This window comes from Ambystoma mexicanum, chromosome 3p (genome assembly GCF_040938575.1).
Source record: "Ambystoma mexicanum isolate Mex_15411 chromosome 3p, UKY_AmexF1_1, whole genome shotgun sequence".
NCBI classification, from domain to species: domain Eukaryota; kingdom Metazoa; phylum Chordata; class Amphibia; order Caudata; family Ambystomatidae; genus Ambystoma; species Ambystoma mexicanum.
This window is the reverse complement of record NC_090925.1, coordinates 282,658,195-282,677,902: the sequence shown is the minus strand read 5'-3', so window position 1 is coordinate 282,677,902 and position 19,708 is coordinate 282,658,195.

Genomic DNA, 19,708 nt, shown 5'->3' with positions numbered 1-19,708 from the left:
CTCACATAATTGCACTTTAGCATCTGGACAAAGGCAAGACCAGCAATAGTCAGCTTGTTGTTCCCTATTAAAAGCCGCTCTACTACCAATAGTCTAGGCTCTGACAGAGGTCTTAGAAGGAGGTACAAGCAGGGGGGAGCTGTTGCGCGGCTGGGAAATGGCCACTGCCTGACAGTGCTCCGACTCAGGCCAAAGAAATCCTATTTATTATCCTGCTTTTTGACTGCACCAAGCCCAAGCAAATAAAATCGAATCACAGTGCACCAGAGGGACTCGTGCTGCCATGGGGAAACTCTTGATCTCATCCATTCTTCTCATACGGAGTTTGATCTCCATCCCTCCTGAGAGTGTGGCAGTTGCATCTCTTGAAGCAGCGGCGGAGACCCAATGAACCCAACCAAACAGCCCCCCCTCCCTAGCTTATTCTCTGACAACATATGTGGCGGGGGAGGCCGCCCATGGATGCATGGCTTTACCCGACGGCACGTTGCAGGTGGGGTCCCTGCCTGACCACTTGGCTGTAGTCGACCGGATCCTTAGCCGCCTTCGCCTCCCTACCTCTGCGGGCGCCCCATCGTCTCCTTGCGGAGGCAGTGGGAGAGCACCGCGCCTCCCGGTCTCCTCGGACGGGGCTCCTTCTCCCGAGACCAGTTGATCCTAGACTGACCGGATCGGCCCGTCCCTTCTGATAGCTACCTCTGCTCTGCATCTAAGCCCTGTGAGCGAACCGTTGGCACCCACCCTCATACTATACTTGCGACTGTGGATGGCCCCAAAATCCGCTGGCCCTGGGGGTATAAGGGTACCCTTCCAAACTGACCCACATCAGTTATTTGAGGGGATGGATTGAACCTACTGCTACAGTGGACCTTACGCCCGGATTGACACGTTTGCCACCAGGTGCCGGTGCTGCGGGGCCCTGCGTGCACGTAATGGTCTGCGGCCACCTCCGCTTTGCACTGCTCTGATCTCCTGTAGACATCGGCAGACTTGACAACCCTGGTGCATCGGTGTCCATAGAATCCATCTCCCACAGTGCAGCCTACCAGCTCCTCTACACAGCACCACCACAGATCCTCCATTCAAGCGGCCGGGGGGGACCTGGCCGGCTGTCCTGGCGGATTGGGAGGGAGACAAGGAGACCACATTCACCTTGTAGCAAGTGAGTGGGGTGGGGGCCGCACTTTCACCACCTTTACTACCTCTGATGCCCCATAATCGTCACAGCCCATTTTCCCATCGAGAATCAACTGAAACAAGCGGGAGATGGGGCCTATATCCAACTCTCAAGTGACGCTCTCCTTGGCTGTGCGAACAGAACCTGTATCAAGTCTTTACGCTCCGTTTCCCCGGGAGGGTTCTTTCCTCACCTCTACAAACTTGACAGAGGCCTGTATCCCACCCATACCATTTAAGTACTGTTTATCCCCGAACCAAGACTTTGTCCCTGATAGGGAATCTGTGAAGCCCCCCTGGTCCACCTAATGCAGAGGAGACCACTCTGTAACCCCTGGAATATTTTGTTGTGAAAAACCTTAACCCGCGCTCCTTCTCAGTTGTCTGGTGGGGCAGATCTCCCACTCATATCACAGGGGTTTCAAGTGCCCCACCGAAAGTGACAGCACATATATTAGGAGCCTACGGAACGCTATATAGTACATCAGCACCCACTGGCCCTACTATGGGAAACCCTAAGAAGCAAGCAAAAATCAATTCACTGGGACGGATCAGATTCCTCCCCCACCCGCAGAAATGCCAGTCCCGTACCAAATGAACGTCTCTGCACTAAATCAAACATTGCTTGCTCTAAAAAAAAGTACTGACAATCTGTGGGCAAAGATCGACGCACTCACCTGCAAGGTAGATATCTCTGCAGTCCAGATGAATAAACGTTGCAGCCGAATGTCAGAGGCAAAACAAAGAATTGTCGACCGGAGGACAAAATAGCGACCCTTCATCAGAAGGTCTCGACCCCTCAACAAAATGTAAAGAAAATGATGGACAAGAATGACGACCTCGAAGGGAGATCTAGAAGGAACAATATCCGAATAACAGCAATACCAGAATCCACACCCATAGACAATATGGAAACATTCACAGAGAAGCTGCTTACGGAGGTCCTCACGGACCATCCTGTTACAAACATGTTCATGGTGGAGTAGGCTCACATATTGTTGGTGGCCAGGCCCCCTCCTGGGGGACCAGAAAGGGTGATCATAGCTCTAATTGTTAATTACTGTGACAGAAACATCCTTCTTTGGGCGGCTGGAGAAAAGAAGGACTTACGCTGGTGCTCCGCCACCATTCGACTCTTTCCTGACTTTAACACGCAAGTACAGGACCAGAGGAAAACATTCCAAGCTGAAAAGAATATTCTAAGGAAAAACGAGGTACGCTAATCAATGTTATACCCGGCCAAGCTCAGCTGTAACAATCTACTTCACTGGATACTTTTCCCAATTTTGTCTACTTCCACTGCGCCTAATCCTACAGTGCAAACGTAAATTGTAATGTTAATAGAAAGATGTATGGATCCCTCCAAGAAGTCCCAGTAAAGCAACAAATATAGTACTCATTCTCTGTCACATGGAGTGTTCCCAGCCGCACCAGCTCCCTGTGCCTGACGGCAAACGTCACACAGTTTGTTTTTGTGCCTTTGTTTTCTCTCTTGACCTTTAAGGGATGCATAGGTTGAGGGTGGGGATGAGGAGGCCGGAAAGTATCTGTTCCTGGCATGAGGATGGGGGGGGTGGGAGTGTATTTGGATTGCGTTTGCAAGTTGAACTTGGGAGATAAGAAGGGCCAATTGATGAAGCGTTTGAATACAGTTAAGGCCCTGTTGGGGTGGAAGTACCTGCCTCTTCTGGAGACACCTCCCCTGGGTTCAAGAAAATTGCATGAATATCCACAGGAAAATTTAAACAACTCACAACATGAGTGCCCCTGATATACCTCGAGGACACAAAGTGACTCTGACACCAGTAACCTGGAATATAATGAGCTTCACTAATGGAAAGAAGGTCCGGTTGATCTTGAACTATGCTAACAACCATGGAATAAATATCCTATGTCTGCAAGAAACTCACCTAGCTTGAGATGATACATTTCCCAACCTGACGGGATGGGGGGTTCATAGATAAGTTTCATCCTACTCGACTCATCCGGGGTGTAGCTACATACATCCATCAATCACTGGAATTCAAACTGCACACTCAAATTGGGGATGAGGAGTACCGATACTTACTCCTCGTAGGAGAAATATCGGGCTGGCGGGTCCTAATTATGAACATATATGCCCCGAACACTGAAACTCCAGATTTTTTTCAGCACTGTGCCACTCTGTCACACAATGATGACTCTACCGTTGATCTCCCAACCTCCTCCTCCTCACCTGTGTCCATTGAGTCTGAGTTGTAGGTTTCTTTTCGGGTTATCCTCCAAGTACTTGTCAAGGCACTCTGGTCCAAGGCACAGGAGCGACACAATACCAACCACCCCACTATGGTCGTGGAGCCTGCAAGTCAAAGCTTACACAGGTGACCTAGACCAGAGCAAGGAAGGAGGGTTAGGGTCTCGATGGTTGGATAGGTTGGGGGGAGTTTAGGAAAACCGGATTGAGTATGAGGTAGAGGTTGTGGGTAGGAAGTGGGATTTTAGGAAAAGCGCAGACTATTGCACACTTTTGATGTACTTGGTACCAAGTAGCTGTTTGCACATCAATACCACATTGCTAGGAATTAGCCCCCCCACTGGTTAACCTTAAATGTCAAACCCATGCACATAGATCTGTCCACAACTAAACAGCATTATTTTCCAGCATGCAAACTTAGCTCTAGCTTTCAGTGTCCAGTTTGTGGTAGAGCCGTCGAGTCCTGTGGCAGGTCCGTAAAGTTTCACTGCTGGTCCAAGCTAAAAGAAATGACACATGTTAACATTTGTCCTCTGAGTTCTGGTTGCATTCACACTCATGCCCCATTCACATTCATACTATACAACGTTCATTTGCGCCCATCCGTGCGCAGTATCATGTGTGGATGGTTATGCCTAGGTTGCGCCACTTTTTTCAGGGTGTTTCCTCTTATTCCTGATAATGTAACTGCCAGCGCTAGTCTCCCACAGTGGCCTTCTTCAGACCGCCACAGGCAATCACCACATGTGTTTTTGCCTCATGTACGCCTTGCTTTTCAGGTCCCAGGAGGCGGAAACACACAGAAGTTTGCTGCGGGTACTTCCGAACAGATTTTACTCCCCACAACAATGCAAGCGCGATGTGGCGGTGTGCGATAAACACACCCACTTATCTTTTTGGAAGTCGCAGGGGCTTTGAGATGGGTGAGCGATAGCCCCCTGCGCTTCTCCCCCGATCCCTCTGATTCCCAAGAAGGTAAATGGACTTATCTTGTGAGAGCGAGGGTCCGGAATGCTTCTCCTGTGGGGCTGGGCCCCTCGCGAGTAATTCGGCTGGAGCTGCGGTCTGCACGTCCTCTCTCCCTGAAGTCTCAAGTGCAAGCCCTGTGCCTCGGGGCATGCGCATGCGTGTAGATGCGCCACGCCTGGCTCGGCTCCTGATTGGTCCATAGCGACCCCGGGCATGCTGGAAATTGTAGTTGGGAGGCAGATTCAGCTGGGAAATGTAGTTTTTAAGAGCTGCATTCTTACATAAGGGGCAAAGCAGTCTCTTATTTGGCTGCAACTTCCTAGGCACATTCCTTACACCCTGTCTAGGCATCACAATCCCTACCACACTTCTCTGTGTCCCTTGTCTTGGTTTGGTTTTGGCTTTAGCCCTGACAGTACTGAAGACTCGTTTTTTTATTTTTTTATGCCAATGGCCTATCCCGAGAGGAAGCCACCGTCACCATCTGTAGGCAGACTAGAGTAATGTGGCCCCCTTCCGCAACAGCCAGAAGGGGAAAAAGCCTCACGGCATAAAAATCCCCTGCAGGTAAATGTCCAAGAGCCTCGGTGCACAATCAGCAGACTGGGTCCAGATGTTCGGAGAATGATACACCAAGGTGAGAGAGAGCGAAGGGGAGAAATGAGGCAAGAATACTAGGATGCAGAATAGCCCAAAAATCAAGAAGAGCAGGGCAACAGAAAGCGAGGCAAGAAAAATAATCCAGCAAGACGGACACAAAATAATGGAAGCAGAGAGCAAGAACGAAGCATGTACTCTGCAAGGAAGCAGAGCGGAAAAAACTAAAATCCAAAGGAGGGCAAAGCAGCTGTCAGAAGAAGGTGAGGAAAGGGAAAAAAAGGAAAAGATCCACGAACGAGAGGGCAGATACAGAGAGAGCACTAGCATTGCGGTAGCAGGAGCGGAAGGACTGCAGTTGCAACTCATCAGACGCAAACCGGGAAGTGCATACATGCCTCCGGCAGCGCTGACATGCAGCAACTAGACCGCACACTGAAGTAAATAGGAAACGTGGTGGGGAACTCTAATGGCTGTGTCCCTTCTTCCACCTGTGCCATAGCGTCCATGCACCCGGGTGCATGACACACTCACTCACTTACATACATTCCTGACTTATGAGGTTGTGTGGGCGGGAGACTTCAATGTAGCCATTTCCCTGGACCTGGATAGATCCTCATCGACCCAACATGCCTTCCTGAAATCTGCTCAGAAATGGGCAGCCATAGCGGACTACCATGACCTCCACAACTCCTGGCGACTTCTACACCCCACAACCAGGGAATGCTCCTATTATTCTGGAGTACATGGTAGCTCCTCTAGGATCAACTATCTCATGGTGACTTCAGACTTAGCCCGAGACATTATGAGTGCCTAGATTCTCCCGTGGACCTTATCCGATCACTCTGCAGTATTAGTGTGTTTTTGTGGCACCGATCACCCCCCTAGGCATATGCAATGGCGTTTTAGAGCCTGCACCTTGGAGGGTGCTGTTTTTCACAACGAGATCGGGCGGGGCATTCAAACATTCTTTGAAGTGAAAGTGGGCTTGGTGCCGGACACCAGAGTGGTATGGGAAACCTTTAAGGTGTATATTAAAGGATGCTTCATGGTGAAAGAGGATGGCATGTTGAAATCTATACGTAACTCCATATCCTGCCTCAAACGTGAGATAAAGACTTTAGAATCACAGAAGGGTCTCCCAGACTCTCTGGAGGTCTGTTCTCTAATCCAAACAGCCAGGGGGGAAAGGTCCCTTCTGACAGCTAGGGAGGAGCGATACCTGGGTGACCCTATTGCAATGACCTCATACGCCGAGGGTGACTGCCTAGACGGACTCTGGCCTGGGTGATCAAACACGAGCACCAACTGGAACCTATAATGGAAATTGGGGACTCTGAGGGAACCTTAACTTTAGATGGGGATCAATAATGTGTTTCGTGATTACTATGTGAGACTATATACCTCAGAGTCACAATCTGGGCATGACTCTATTTCACAATACTTGGACAGGGTGGCACTTGGCTGGCTAGACCCCACCCTGGGGATGGCCCTGAAAGACCCCCCAGCAACAAAGAGTTCAGTAAAGTGATTTTCTCTCCCCTAAATGGTAAAGCTCCTGGTATGGGTGGGATTACTGCTGAGTTATACTACTGATCCCCTAACTACGCGACATGTATGAAGCCGCCAAGACGCTCGGGGTACTCCCCGAATCCACCAGGACCACCCTCATAACAGTACTACTGAAACCCTCTAAAGATTAGTGTCATTGCACCTCATATAGACTGCTATCGCTGATTAACACAGACAATAACATCCTAGCGAAGATACGAGCCAACAGGCTCTTGTCCCATATGCCAGGACTGGTCCTCCCTGCCCATGCCGTCTTCATCCCAGGCCGCTCCACCCAGAATAATCTACGTCATTGATTCTCGCTCATGCACAATGTCAACCCCGAGATACCGATCATCGTGGCAGTGTTAGATGCCGAGAAGCCTTTTGATTCGGTGGAGTGGCCCTTTCTTTTTGTGGTCCTTTGGCATTGGGTATACAGCTCCAATCAAAAATATACACTAATCGCATAATAGCTGACTATATCCTACTGACTCGGGGCACTCGTCAGGATTGTCCCCTGTCCTCCATCCGCCTTGCATTGGCGATAGAACCTCTGGCCTGTGCCATTCAGGAATATAATGCCCATAGTGGGGGTTCAAATATATGCTCATCTCTCCATGGTCTCCCTATAAGCAGATGATATGATGCTATATGTGAAACACCCTAAGCTTAACCTGAGGCCCCTGGTGGAGGAGATTGCCCAATTTGGAGACCTCTCTGGATTGAAGATCAACTGGTCCAAATCGGAGGTACTTCCCTTGTCACCGAGCATAGTTTGCTCTGCCATTGGTGACGCATTTCGCTGGTGCCCAGACGGCATCCATTATTTGGACATACTGGTGACAACCTCCTCTTTAGAACTGTATAAGGCTAATTATGTTGAAACCCTAGCAAAATTATAGCACAAGGTTAGTGCATGGGCTATCTTACCAATCTCTCAGGTGGCCCATATGTCGCTGGCTAAGATGGTGGTCCTTCCCATACTCCTCTACATCTACAATAATGTCCCTTTTTGGCTCCCATCAGAGTTTTGGACCCACCTCAAGAGCCTTATGATTCGCCTTGCCTCAGCAAGCAGACAGGCTAGGATCTCCTATGACACCCTCACATTGTACCCTGACCTGTGGACCTACTTCTTGGCAGCATAGATTCAATACTCGGTATGGTGGTGGGCTCCGATGTCTGAACTCCCTCATATCCTCCTCAAAAGGGCGACCAGTCACCCAAGCGACATGAAGGGCTTGCTCTGGGGTTCAGTAACCAGGGAGGAGAAATCTGAGCTTCAACCTGTGGCTACCACCTGCAAAGCGTGGAACAGGCTATTACGCGTGATTGGTCAGGAGGGTTGGTTCTCCCCGAGGTAGCCCTCTACCAAATTGATGGAATACACCTCACCCATGAGAATATCTTCTGACAACACTTTGAGAGACTGGGTATACACACACTGGGTGACCTTCTACAGCAGGGTAACTTCATCACATGGGAAACCTTGAAGGGTAGAGGGGAATGTACGGCTCTTACAATGCTGCTATACTTTCGGCTCCACAAAGTACTTGGGACTAAATGGCCGAATTTTCCAGCTGCTCCTCCTCCATCACCAATACTTCAATATATTAGAATCCCCCCTACCAAAAGGAAACCGATTCCCTTTACAAATGTATTAGATCACAGAAAATATCCCATACCTCTAACTTTAAGATTAAATGGGAAACACTGCTGGGGAATGAGTTAACTGTAGTACAATGGAAACTAATAGGCATAAAGACACGCAAAATGTCCATGAACACCCACCTTCGACTGATATATTTCATGTTAATTCACCAGATGTACTATTCCCCAGCTCGCCTACATGATTTCTATCCAGACCAATCCCGCCCATTGCATTAGATATCAATTCGATCCGGTCGATGTCATTCATGTTTCATGATGTTGCCAGTTGATACTCCCATTTTGGAATAATATAGAGAGGACAATGACCCGGATACTAGAAATTCAAACATAATATAATCAAGGTGTGAAATCAAATTAATATTGATGGCCTCTGTGGTGGCCAGATCTTTAATTGCTACAGCGTGGCGGAAATGTAAAGCGCCTTGCTCGCGGGAATGGATAAATAGCATGAGCATGTGCGAAAAGAGGGAAACTCAATACACAGCCTCGCTCCCTGGGGGTTGTAGACCCCTAGATCATTGGGCCCCTTTTAGGAGCTATCTAAACCTCGAGCAAGGGGACACACCACAGGGGACGACCAGATGAACCGGCTGTAACTTGTCTAACCCTGCTGTACCCTAATTGCTCTTGAGGCACCCCGCGGGGTGAAACGAAAGATAGTGTTTGCTGCATTACACTGTATATGTTCTTTTCACTCGGTAAACATAATGAGTTTTGGCACTTCAGTCGGGGTGGATGGTGGGGCGTGCGACGTGAAGTATTTTTGGCGGTGTCATTTCTTCACTTTGCCTGTTGTGGAAAATAATTGAATAAAGAAAGTAAAAAAAAAAAAAAAGGAGGTACAAGCAGCAGGTAGGCCCAGTCCTTTGAGTGGGAATCTCAATTCACAATACCAGTGGGTCACACACAAAAGGACATCATAAAATGTGCTACCACATAGCCTCTGACCCTCCCACTCCTGATGACTTCACAGCAATTGATCTCACAAATGTATATAGCCTACAAAGAGAGGGGTGATGCCTCCTATATGCCACACACAGGTGCAGTCAAGTTGTGCCAAGTGCATGCTGAGTAGCATCACTGTAGAGCATGGACACTGCCTTTGTTTGCTAGTCCAGCCTGACTGCCATATTATGCCAGTTCAAGCCTCACTGTCAATAATACCCTCTTCTGATGTAGATGACTCGGTTTCCAAACCCCCCCCCCCTTCCTCCTCACCTGATGAACTTGGCTCAGGTGTTGGAACCTTCTTCTTTCTTCTGGTCGGTATCTGCTTAGAAGATAAGGTCTGATACAGAAAGAAGCCACTGTGACTGCTCTGAATGGCAGGTCAGGGACTCCGATCCCAGAACAACCGTGTGCATGGGGAAAAAGCCTTCAGGTATGAAAAAAACCCAGGGGAGATTTCAGGATGTAGATTCTCAAAGGTGTGTATAACGTTTGCAGGGGAGATCAGTACCAGAGGATCGTAGATGAAACCAAAGATGTTGTTGACCGGGTTCCGGTAGAAAATCCTGCGCAGTATATCCCTCTGACTGCAGCAAGAGCACTTTGAATAAGGCTGCGAGGAGGGTAACGGTTGTACTGGCAAAAACAAAGAAGGGAGTGGTTCCAGAGAGAAACCGAAGCAAGAATACACACCGTACCCAGTCGGGTGTGTGCAGGTGAAAAGAGCAAGAGAGAAAGACAAAATCCAGACCGGGTCCAGAAAGAGCGAGTGTGAGCTGCCGGTACATGAGAGCAGCTGGAAGCCGGGTGCCCACGGAAATGTGAGAGAGAGGGGAAGCCAGACGGGAGAGAAAACAGAAGCCGGAATAGAATCGGAGAAAGAGAGCATAAGCAGTCGGTACTGGGAGTGTAGGATGGAGCCGGGAGCCCTTGGATAGTGCAAATAGAGAGAGAGAGGGGAATCCAGAAGGGATAGAGGGCAGAAGCCAGAACGAGATCCAAAGCCCAAAACACAGAAAGCGAAACAGAAGAAAAAACTGAGAGGGGCAAGCAAAGTGCTAGCAAGAAAATAAGCGGACAACCGCTAAGGGAAAAACGCGTCAGCCGCCGGGAACCGAATGCCTATGAGCTTCCCGGCGGCGGCCATGGTGCAGGAACACTAGACCGCATAGGAAGAACGCGGCTGAAAACGTGAAGGCACAATCAATCGTCTAATGATTCCATAGCCTCCACCCCCCTGGAATCATGACACTCACATTTCATGTATAGTAATATTAAACACCTTTGCATGCACTTTCACAATACAGCAAAGACTCCTATACCCACGCAGTTACCTTTTTTTGCCAGGTTAAACCTCATAAACCAGCTTTACTCATGATAGGCAAAGCACAGCTTTATTCAACCAGTGTTGCCAAATAAGGCCTGATATCACAGTTCAGTCTTCATTTTCAAGTTGAAGCTTCACATCTCCGAAGGCTTGACAACATAGACCAAGTCTAGCCACACATGCCAACGCATACCCTTGTACCATAGGGCAGGGCATGCCCACCCACCATCAGCACACACACACATACAAAGGTGATCAGGGTCACTTTTCAGACAGATCATTAATTGAACTGTGCTGCTGTGAGATCACCTCAGCTTTTAACTTTTCTTTTTTTTTTAATCAAAAAAAGCATTTACTTTTTAATCATTTTCAGGTTTAAAACCTTGATGCTTCAAAGTCAAAATAGAAAGAAAATACACATAAGCATACACATGTAGGAGGACAGAAATATACAAATACTGGATCATTTCAAAAAGTATATACACCAGTATGCAAAACCAAAACATGCACAAATAACACACACACAGTAATCCAGGCTGGAATGTATAAACACAAACAACTAATTGACTCTTTTGCACATGTACTAAGTCAGATGTCTGAAGGGTAACCCTATTAATGTTCTCTCCCACGTACCTTCCTCGTACTTGGAGTAATGTTTATCTTAACATTTTGAAAAGATGTGCCCTCATGCTGTGTATCGGCCTCGAGAGCTACTGGTTGTGTGCACTTTCTTTCATTGTTTCAGCCTTCATCAGGACTGTACAATGTTAGCATATATGTCCTATTCATAGATTCCTGTGTGGAGATTGCCTATACAGTAATAATAAATAAAATACGTTTTGACCTTCTCTGGTAAATTGTTAGTAACGTCTGTCCACATTGTGCTTTTTAAATCAATCAATGAATTCCAATCAGTTATATTCACCATTTGTGTTTAACAGTCAACTACCTTAGGACACATTCTGTTCTGGGGTACTTCTCATGTACATGTTCTCTCAGGCATATTACTGCTTTATAACTCCCATGATCTGTGACATACTATATTTTAGCAAATAATACTTCACTGCCTGGTACCAATACACGGCCGTGGCTTTTCAAGTGTTGAACCAATTGTCACAGCGAGTTTGATGCCTCAACACAAAGTAGGAGGGCTTCAAATCCTTTTTTTAAATAGACAACGAGGGCTTTATTGTATGTAATTCCATTCTATCTCCTGTTTTAGCGGGTGTGTGGTCTCCTGTAGGAGAATTACCACGATTGTGAGCATGGGTCACAAGAAAGAAGAAAAATGGATTTGTACGCAAGACATGGGAATGATTTAGTATAAGGGTTACATTAAGGAACGGGGATATTTTTATAGCATGTCTCACAGCATAGGACTTATAAAACAGTAATACGCCAGGGAGAACCTTTACATGAGAGGTGCTGCAGGACAGAATGTGCCCTGAGGTAATTGGCTATTGAATACAAATGATGAATATACATGATTGGAATTCATTGAAGGATTAAAAATAAGGATTGGATAGACCTTCTTAATAATATATCACACAAAGTTAAAACATATTTTATTTAATATTTATGCAGAGGCAATCTACACACAGGAATCGATTGATAGGACATATCAACAAGGACGAAACACAAAAAGAAAGAGCACATGACTAGTAGCTCTCAAAGCCGAAAACTGCGTGTCGACATCATTTTTCGCAATGTTACGATAAATATTGTTAAATAGGTCGTTTGAAAATAATAGTACACTCCAAGAGAGAGGAATATAGGAGGGAGAAAAAATAAATAAGGTTACCCTCCAGACCTCTGACAGCACATGTGCAAAAGTGTCATTTAGTTGTTGGTGTTCATACATTCCTGCGCAGATTACTTTGCATGTGTTAGTTTTGCATGTTTTGCTTTTCCATATTGGTATAAACTGTTTTTGGAAATGATCAAGGATATGTATGTTAATGTCATCCTACATGTGTATGATTATGTGTATTTACTCTCTGTTCTGTTTTGACTTTGAAGCATCAAAGTTTTTAATCTGAATATGATCAGCTAATAGATGGTTTTTGATACTAAAGTAAAACACTGAGGTAATCTCACAGCAGCAGAGTGAAATATATGGCCTCATTGAAAAGTGACCCTGATCAATTTTGTACTTTGTATATATATATAGGAACCTTGGAGATGAGGGACATTTCCAGGTATCCCTTTTTGAGATATTGATAAGTACACCCACCATTAGTGACAGATTTGCACTAAGACACACAGGCAAGCATAGCAAAAAAAGGGCTTCGTGAGAACAGCGTTTGGAAGTGAGGCGGGTGATAGGGATGGAGATTGAGATGAGCAGATTTTTGGGGTCTTGGGTTGACAATGTTGCATTCAGGAGTTAATAATTTAGCTTGTTTTGTTTAAATAGTGCAAACTATAGTGAATCACATCTGATTTCTGCACGTAAGGAAAATTAAGACACTTTAAAGTAGAGTGGTTTGCCCAGGATCATAGAGGGTGCTAAAGTCTAGAAACTGGGATTAAAGTCCACCTGTTCCGATTTACAGACTACAATTTATCCAGTAGGTCAAGTTCCCTTATTAGGTGTGTAACAACACAAAATATTTTTGTTTTGTCTTTCAAGACACAGCAAGTCATGTGTGTTTAATTAAGCTGCTTTGCAGAGAAGCAAACTGCATGCTAATTTAACCTGATAATATTCAATATAACTTTTTAGAAATATGTTATGTTATGATAGGTTAATAGAATTTGTATAGTGCGGATCTACACCAAAGAAGGCATAATGGAACACAACCTAACTGAGAGGAGAAACAGCAAGGGACCAAGAAAGATATCAGAAAAGAAGGGTCTTGAGTGGTCATCGAAACATCAACTGATTTCTAGTCACGCATAAAGTGTGCAGCCATTTGTTCCACAGAACAGCCACTGCCACAGAGAAGGCATGTCTCCCATTCGCAAGCCTGTGTACCTCAGTACCTAAATGAGGTATGCATGATCTGATCTTAGAGCTCGTGCAGGAGTATAAGGATGGAATTTGTCTTGCAGGTTCTCTGCACCAACTCCAAGAAAAGCATGATGCACAATGCAGATTGCCTTGAATTCAATACGGTGTGTAACCGGCAACCAGTGCGGCTGGCGAAGGACTGGCGAGATGTAAGCACGAAAAGAGGTGTCAGTAACAACTCTGGTTGCAGAGTTCTGCAACACCTGTAACCTATTCAAAAGATAAAGATGTTGGGCCAAGTATAGAGAGTTACAATAGTCGATCAATCCATAAATGGAAAAAGACACCACAGGAGCATGCAGGTGGGCAGGCAAAACAGAAAGAATCTTCCAAAGAACCTTGAGTTTAAAATATCTGTTACTGCAGACCATGCTAGCCTGGTCTACTGCTGCCAGAGACCAGAGATTTTACATCCCATATCCTTCACCACAGCCACTGGGGCGGGAAGAGGACCCAAAGAATTAGGCCAGAAGGCCTATGTCTATAACAAAGTAGATGAGAGGGGTCCAACCACAAGAACATTTATTTTGTCAGCATTCAGCTTCAGCCAACTTAAATTTAAATTCATTGAGCCCTCCAGGGACTCCAAACAGCCATGCAGACGAGCAGCAGCACAAGCTGCTGCAAGTTCAAGATGTACTATAACTTGAGTATCATCTGCGTAGGAGTAACAACAGCAACCGTGGAACTGGATGAGCTTGGCCAAAGGCTGGATGTAGACATTAAACAGAGTGGGGAAAAGAGCAGAACCCTGGGGAACCCCACATGTGATAGAAATGGAGTCAGATTGAAAGGGCCGAAGAGAGAGTGACTGTGAATGATTCCCAAGAAAGGACTGAAACCAGGACAAGACTGGGCCAGACATCCCAGCACAGGCTAGTCATCGAAGCAATGTGGAGTTGTCAACAGTGTCAAAGGCAGCCGACAGATCTAAAAGAATCAGCACTCCGACGCCACCCCACCCTGATCAGACAGATGAGCAAGATCATCCATGACTGAAACAAGCACTGACGGCGTACCTCGTCCTCGTCTGAACACAGATTGAAAAGAGTCGGAAAAAGAGGATTTTTCCAAGAAGGAGGAGAGTAGGGGGAAGCCAGTGATTCCAAAAGCTTAATGAGAAAAGGCAAAAGGGAAATGGGACAATAGTTAGCCAAAATAGTAGGATCTAACGTGGGTTTCTTCAAGAGTGGCATCACCAAAGCATGCTTAATAGCGGCAGGAATAGAGGCAGAGGTGAAGGACTGATTGACAGCACCGGTCACGGCAGGATCAATGGCCACTGTAATCAATTTAATGGCAGCAAGGGGAACAGAGTCCAACTGAGAGTCCAACCTCATCTTCTGAGTGGCTTTTATAATAACAAAAGAAGAGAAATGTGGGAAGACTGAGCAGCAGGTCATCTCACCACCAATAGGTGATGAGCCAACTGTGAACAGGGTAGTCACAGTAGAAGAACCAACCGGCCAGAAAATAGTAAGAATTGTATCATGAAAGTAGCTGGAAAGATAGTTGCATAATTGTGCTCTGGCACCTTGAAGCATCGCGTGTGGTAGATGGAATTACCAATAATGATCTCAGCCCCAAATAACTGGACAGACTCAAAGAATATGGCAGCATACTACTTTATTATCAGCATAAAATATATTAGGGCAAGCTGACGAATGACTCTAGTCGACACACTCACACCCAAATTGAATTACACAAAGGCAATTTACCTCGATGTGCATCATCTATGAAGACATCCTACATGACAGATTGTAAAACCTATTGAAGGGGGGGGGGGTTGGTTAAGGGAGCATATGTGCCTATATATCATATAAGGATTAGTACTTTTACTGGATGCCCCTCATCTGGTAGGCACGCCTTGAAACACCGCTAAATACTTATAATAAAGATTATAGCAGAATAAATGGCAGCATGTTGGCCTATGCAACATTCTATAGCATGTTGCGCCATAGACCATCTGATAGGTTGGCATTCTCACACCACCTTGGACTTTTGTCTTGTTAGCAGCACGTAGGCAAAACGAAACTCAGGTGCAGAGAAAAATGTCAGTCTACTACCCACTTGCCCAGTTAGTCCATTATCTCTCATCGGTCAGGCTCCAAGGCAAGGCTTCTTCTTTGTAGCTGACCTTGCAACCTGTCCTCTGCTCTGGGATCTTTTAAGGGAGTATAGGCACACCACTATTTTCGATTAGAGCTTAATAAATAGCACTTGTTTTCGGCTTCTGAATCACATGTGAGAAGACCAAGAATTTGTCAATTGCAACCTCTTATTTACTATTTGATTTAATTAAGCTGGGTGTCATTACTCCTCTTGGCCTCTGGAGACTTGCTCACTCCACCTTTATATGCTTTTAGCATCTTTGATTATCCAATACCTGGCTCTTACAAATGTTTTCTTCTTTGCTTAATCTAAGAGAAATATTTCTTAGGTACATGGCTTATCCGTTTGACTCCCCTTATGCTTTGCAATTATTCGTTTATGTGGCATCCGTGACCCCAGGCCTATAGACTCCTCTTTATTCCTCACACAAAGCTGTTTTTCCGGTATCTCCTGAATATGCAGCCCTGGCCTGTCTTCGAGGTAGCACGACTGGTTTAATACGAGTCTGGCGTCCATCTTTCCACGCTATGTTTTCTTCTGCAGCAAGCTTCTATATGTCTCATCTACCTTGCGTTTCAGTCTGTATACATTCACTTCATCTCTACTCACTTATTTCTTTGGTTATATGATTTTTTCATATCTGATTACATGTTTCTCTTGTTAATCCAGTTACACTATATCCTTTAAGCATTTTCATATTATTTCATTGCATCTTCATATGTTTTCTTCATGATGTCACTCTGCCCGTGTCAGATTTCACTTATAGCTCTATGATGTCCAATGGTGTGTGCCGACATCCTTCCACCTTCTCAGTGCGAGGGTACATTCGATATAGTTGTCTAAGTGCATATCGTCTCTCATACACTTGATATAGTATTGGGATAATATTCAGTGTCTCATATTGGGCTTTTTTTCTGCTGTTCCAATATGACAGGGTGAGGGAGCTGGAGCAAAGGATGATGTGTCCACGTGCTCCTCTATATAAGGCTTGAGAGGGAATAACCACAGTGTCATTGCTAGTAGTAGTAGACAGCGACTTAACTATCAGAGATAACTCTTTAGGCGGATTCAGAGCTGCCTCCACATGATAAGTGAAGTGGAAGGGATTAGCCTCAAAGATGGCCTTATGATAAGTTGCCAGTGAGCTACAAAATCAGATTCTCATGTCTGGGAAATACAGAGCCCTCCATCTCTGCTCAGCCTGTCTACAGAGGAGACTACGTTCAACAAGTTGAGGAGTAAACCATGGCTCGACTGGCCGGGAGCTCAGGCAAGAAGGCTTCAAAGGAGCCAATTTATAAGCTGTATTGGTAAATATCTGAGACAGGCCTTCAAGATCTATATCAGTAGATGATGTACAGGTATTGGTGATATGAGATGAAATATCAGCAAGGCTTATCAAATGCCCTTTCAGCTGAGGCAGATCTTGGCACAGCCTGGTCGCACAAGCCACTGGGATATTAACAGTGAGAGGAACAACAATATGATCTGTCCAGAGAACAAACAGGGCAGAAAACACAGTAATCAATGTAGCAGCGGCGAACATTAAATCAAGTGTATTGCCAATGTGATGAATAGGCTGGATAGCCAGCTAAGCAAGGCCCAGATTCAGCAGACCTGCTAGAAAACTGGTGGTCTAGTAACTAGTGGGATCATTAGTGTGTACATTGAAATCACCATTAATAAAAATATCAGTCAGGGACAAGGGACAGGAAGGGTCAGATGTGGGATGACGGTAAACTATTAGGACATGTTGGGTGAAATGAATAGGATTAGTTCTCTTGCTTTGTAGGTAACGCTTGCTACTATTTCTTGTAGAGCTGTCAATAGCAGATCTGACTGTTATCCAAGTGAATGGGAGTCAAGGTGTCCAATTTGAAATTAAGAAGTCAGAGTCCACTATGCCAGATAAACAGTTTCTTGAAAAAAGCCTTTACCTCGCTGAGCCCTCCCGACCCCTTCCTACACACTGTAGCAAATCGGGTAATTTCTGAAATCTATCCAAGACTACAGAAGTGTTTTGCACAGCATGCCAAACAGTGTCGAGATAAGGCATTATGCACTCTGCAAACAGCGTCGAGATAAGGCATTATGCACTCTGCAAACAGTGTCCAGATAAGGCATTATGCACTCTGCAAAAAGTGTCGAGATAAGGCATTATGCACTCTGCAAACAATGTCGAGGTAAGGCATTATGCACTCTGCAAACAGCGTCGAGATAAGGCATTATGCACTCTGCAAACAGTGTCGAGGTAAGGCATTATGCACTCTGCAAACAGCGTCGAGATAAGGCATTATGCACTCTGCAAACAGTGTTGAGATAAGGCATTATGCACCCTGGAAACAGCGTCGAGTTGTTTTTCATTAATGGATGCTGCTCGCCCACCTGCATGAGTTGATCGTGGTGTTGTCTTTCACTTTATACAAGTAAATAATTTTGGAAGGTAAGACTGGAACAGTAGAACACATAGGGCCTCATTATAACTGAGGTGGTACAGTGATAACGGCGCCGGTAGGGATGCCGGTGGTGTTATAAATGTACCACCACATTACGAGTTCTGCTTGCGGGTGACGCTCTGCACGCCTGGTCAGACCAGACCAGGACCGCTGCTACCATCCTCCCCATTTCCATTGAGCCCTATGGGGGCTCGAATGGGAATGGGGATGTACCGGCTCCGGGTCCACCGAAAGGGGAATTACTGGGCCCTCGAGGTCGGAATGGCCCGGTTATTCCAATTTCGCGGGACCCAGAGCCAGACCCGAGTTTGAGGGTAGCCATGCCGGTAGAAACGGCATGGCTACCTCCAAACTCGTAATGAGGCTTATAGTGTCAAAACCAAAATCTGTTTCACAGTGAAAAATACACATTATTTTGGAATAAATTCGACTTTGACCAGAGGTCGCAGAGACAGTGGCAGTGGTTATAAAGGGATTGTCAGAGGTAGAAGCTGATACCCCAGGGACCCCTGTTGACATCAATGGCCTTAAAGCTAACTGTTGTGACTTCTCAGTTCGGGAACAAAGCATTGTCCATTCTTTGGAGGCCCTTGGGGCACCCTCGTAAAAGGTTCAACATCAATGTTCTAGAGTTGTGGTCTGCAACCTTAGGCTCTCCAGATGTTTTGGACTACACTGACCGTCCGCACTATCCAGTATAGTAAATAGTGATTGATTGTGGGAGTGGTAGTCCAAAATACATGTAGCCCCACAGGTTGCAGAGCCTTGTTCTAGAGTGTTCAAAGGCCAATCTGACCCAGCAAATGTACTTGGATTGGTGGGGGTTGGTAGAAGATGCAAGAACCAGTCTGATGTGGTAGGAGCTTTAAAAAATGTTCACAGTAGGTCCCAAAACTGTGGAAAGCCATAGCCTATGGGAATTAAACGGTGACATATAACACCTATGCTTCATTATTAAATGTGCAGCTTTTGACTTGATAATAGGCGAGGCATTTTGGAAGGAAGGCATTCAGGCTTTGTAATCCCTTGGTCAGATATGATCTTTTTCCATACAGCACGGGGCAAGAAACAAATGTTCTGCAGGGCATGGATGCCATTTCTGGGCAACAACGACATCTTTTTTTAGGTCTGTCTCCAATTAAGATTTAAGACCCGGACAAAGAGATAACAGTTACATTTGTTCTCAAGAAATCACATTTGGTCACATAACAGCAAGCAATATAATCTGTGTAATGAGACACCTGTGGCTGGATTATGAAAGCCACTTGTACGTATCTTGTCCAGTTCAAACAGGCTGTGTCAGCATAACCAGGACTTGAGTAGGTGCACCCAGTATGTCATTTTACAAGAGGGCCAATTCCTACTTGAGTGATGTACATTTGGGTCCCGGGAGATTACAGGAGACTCTGCATATCCCTTCCAAAGGGTAGTAATGTGGCATTAAGCACCTGTTCCAAGGGGTGGAATGGGTGATAAGGCTATTAGCACCGTCCCATGGGCTGAGACAGTTCTAATTAAAAGTATATTCATTCCATGAACGAGGATCCTTGCGGCGTCTCGTTCACAGAACAAAAAGACTCTTCAAAGATGGCCGCCTTGGAAAGGGAAGGCGGGGCTGCGTATGGAGCACCTCTTCCCTTTCCATGGCGGCA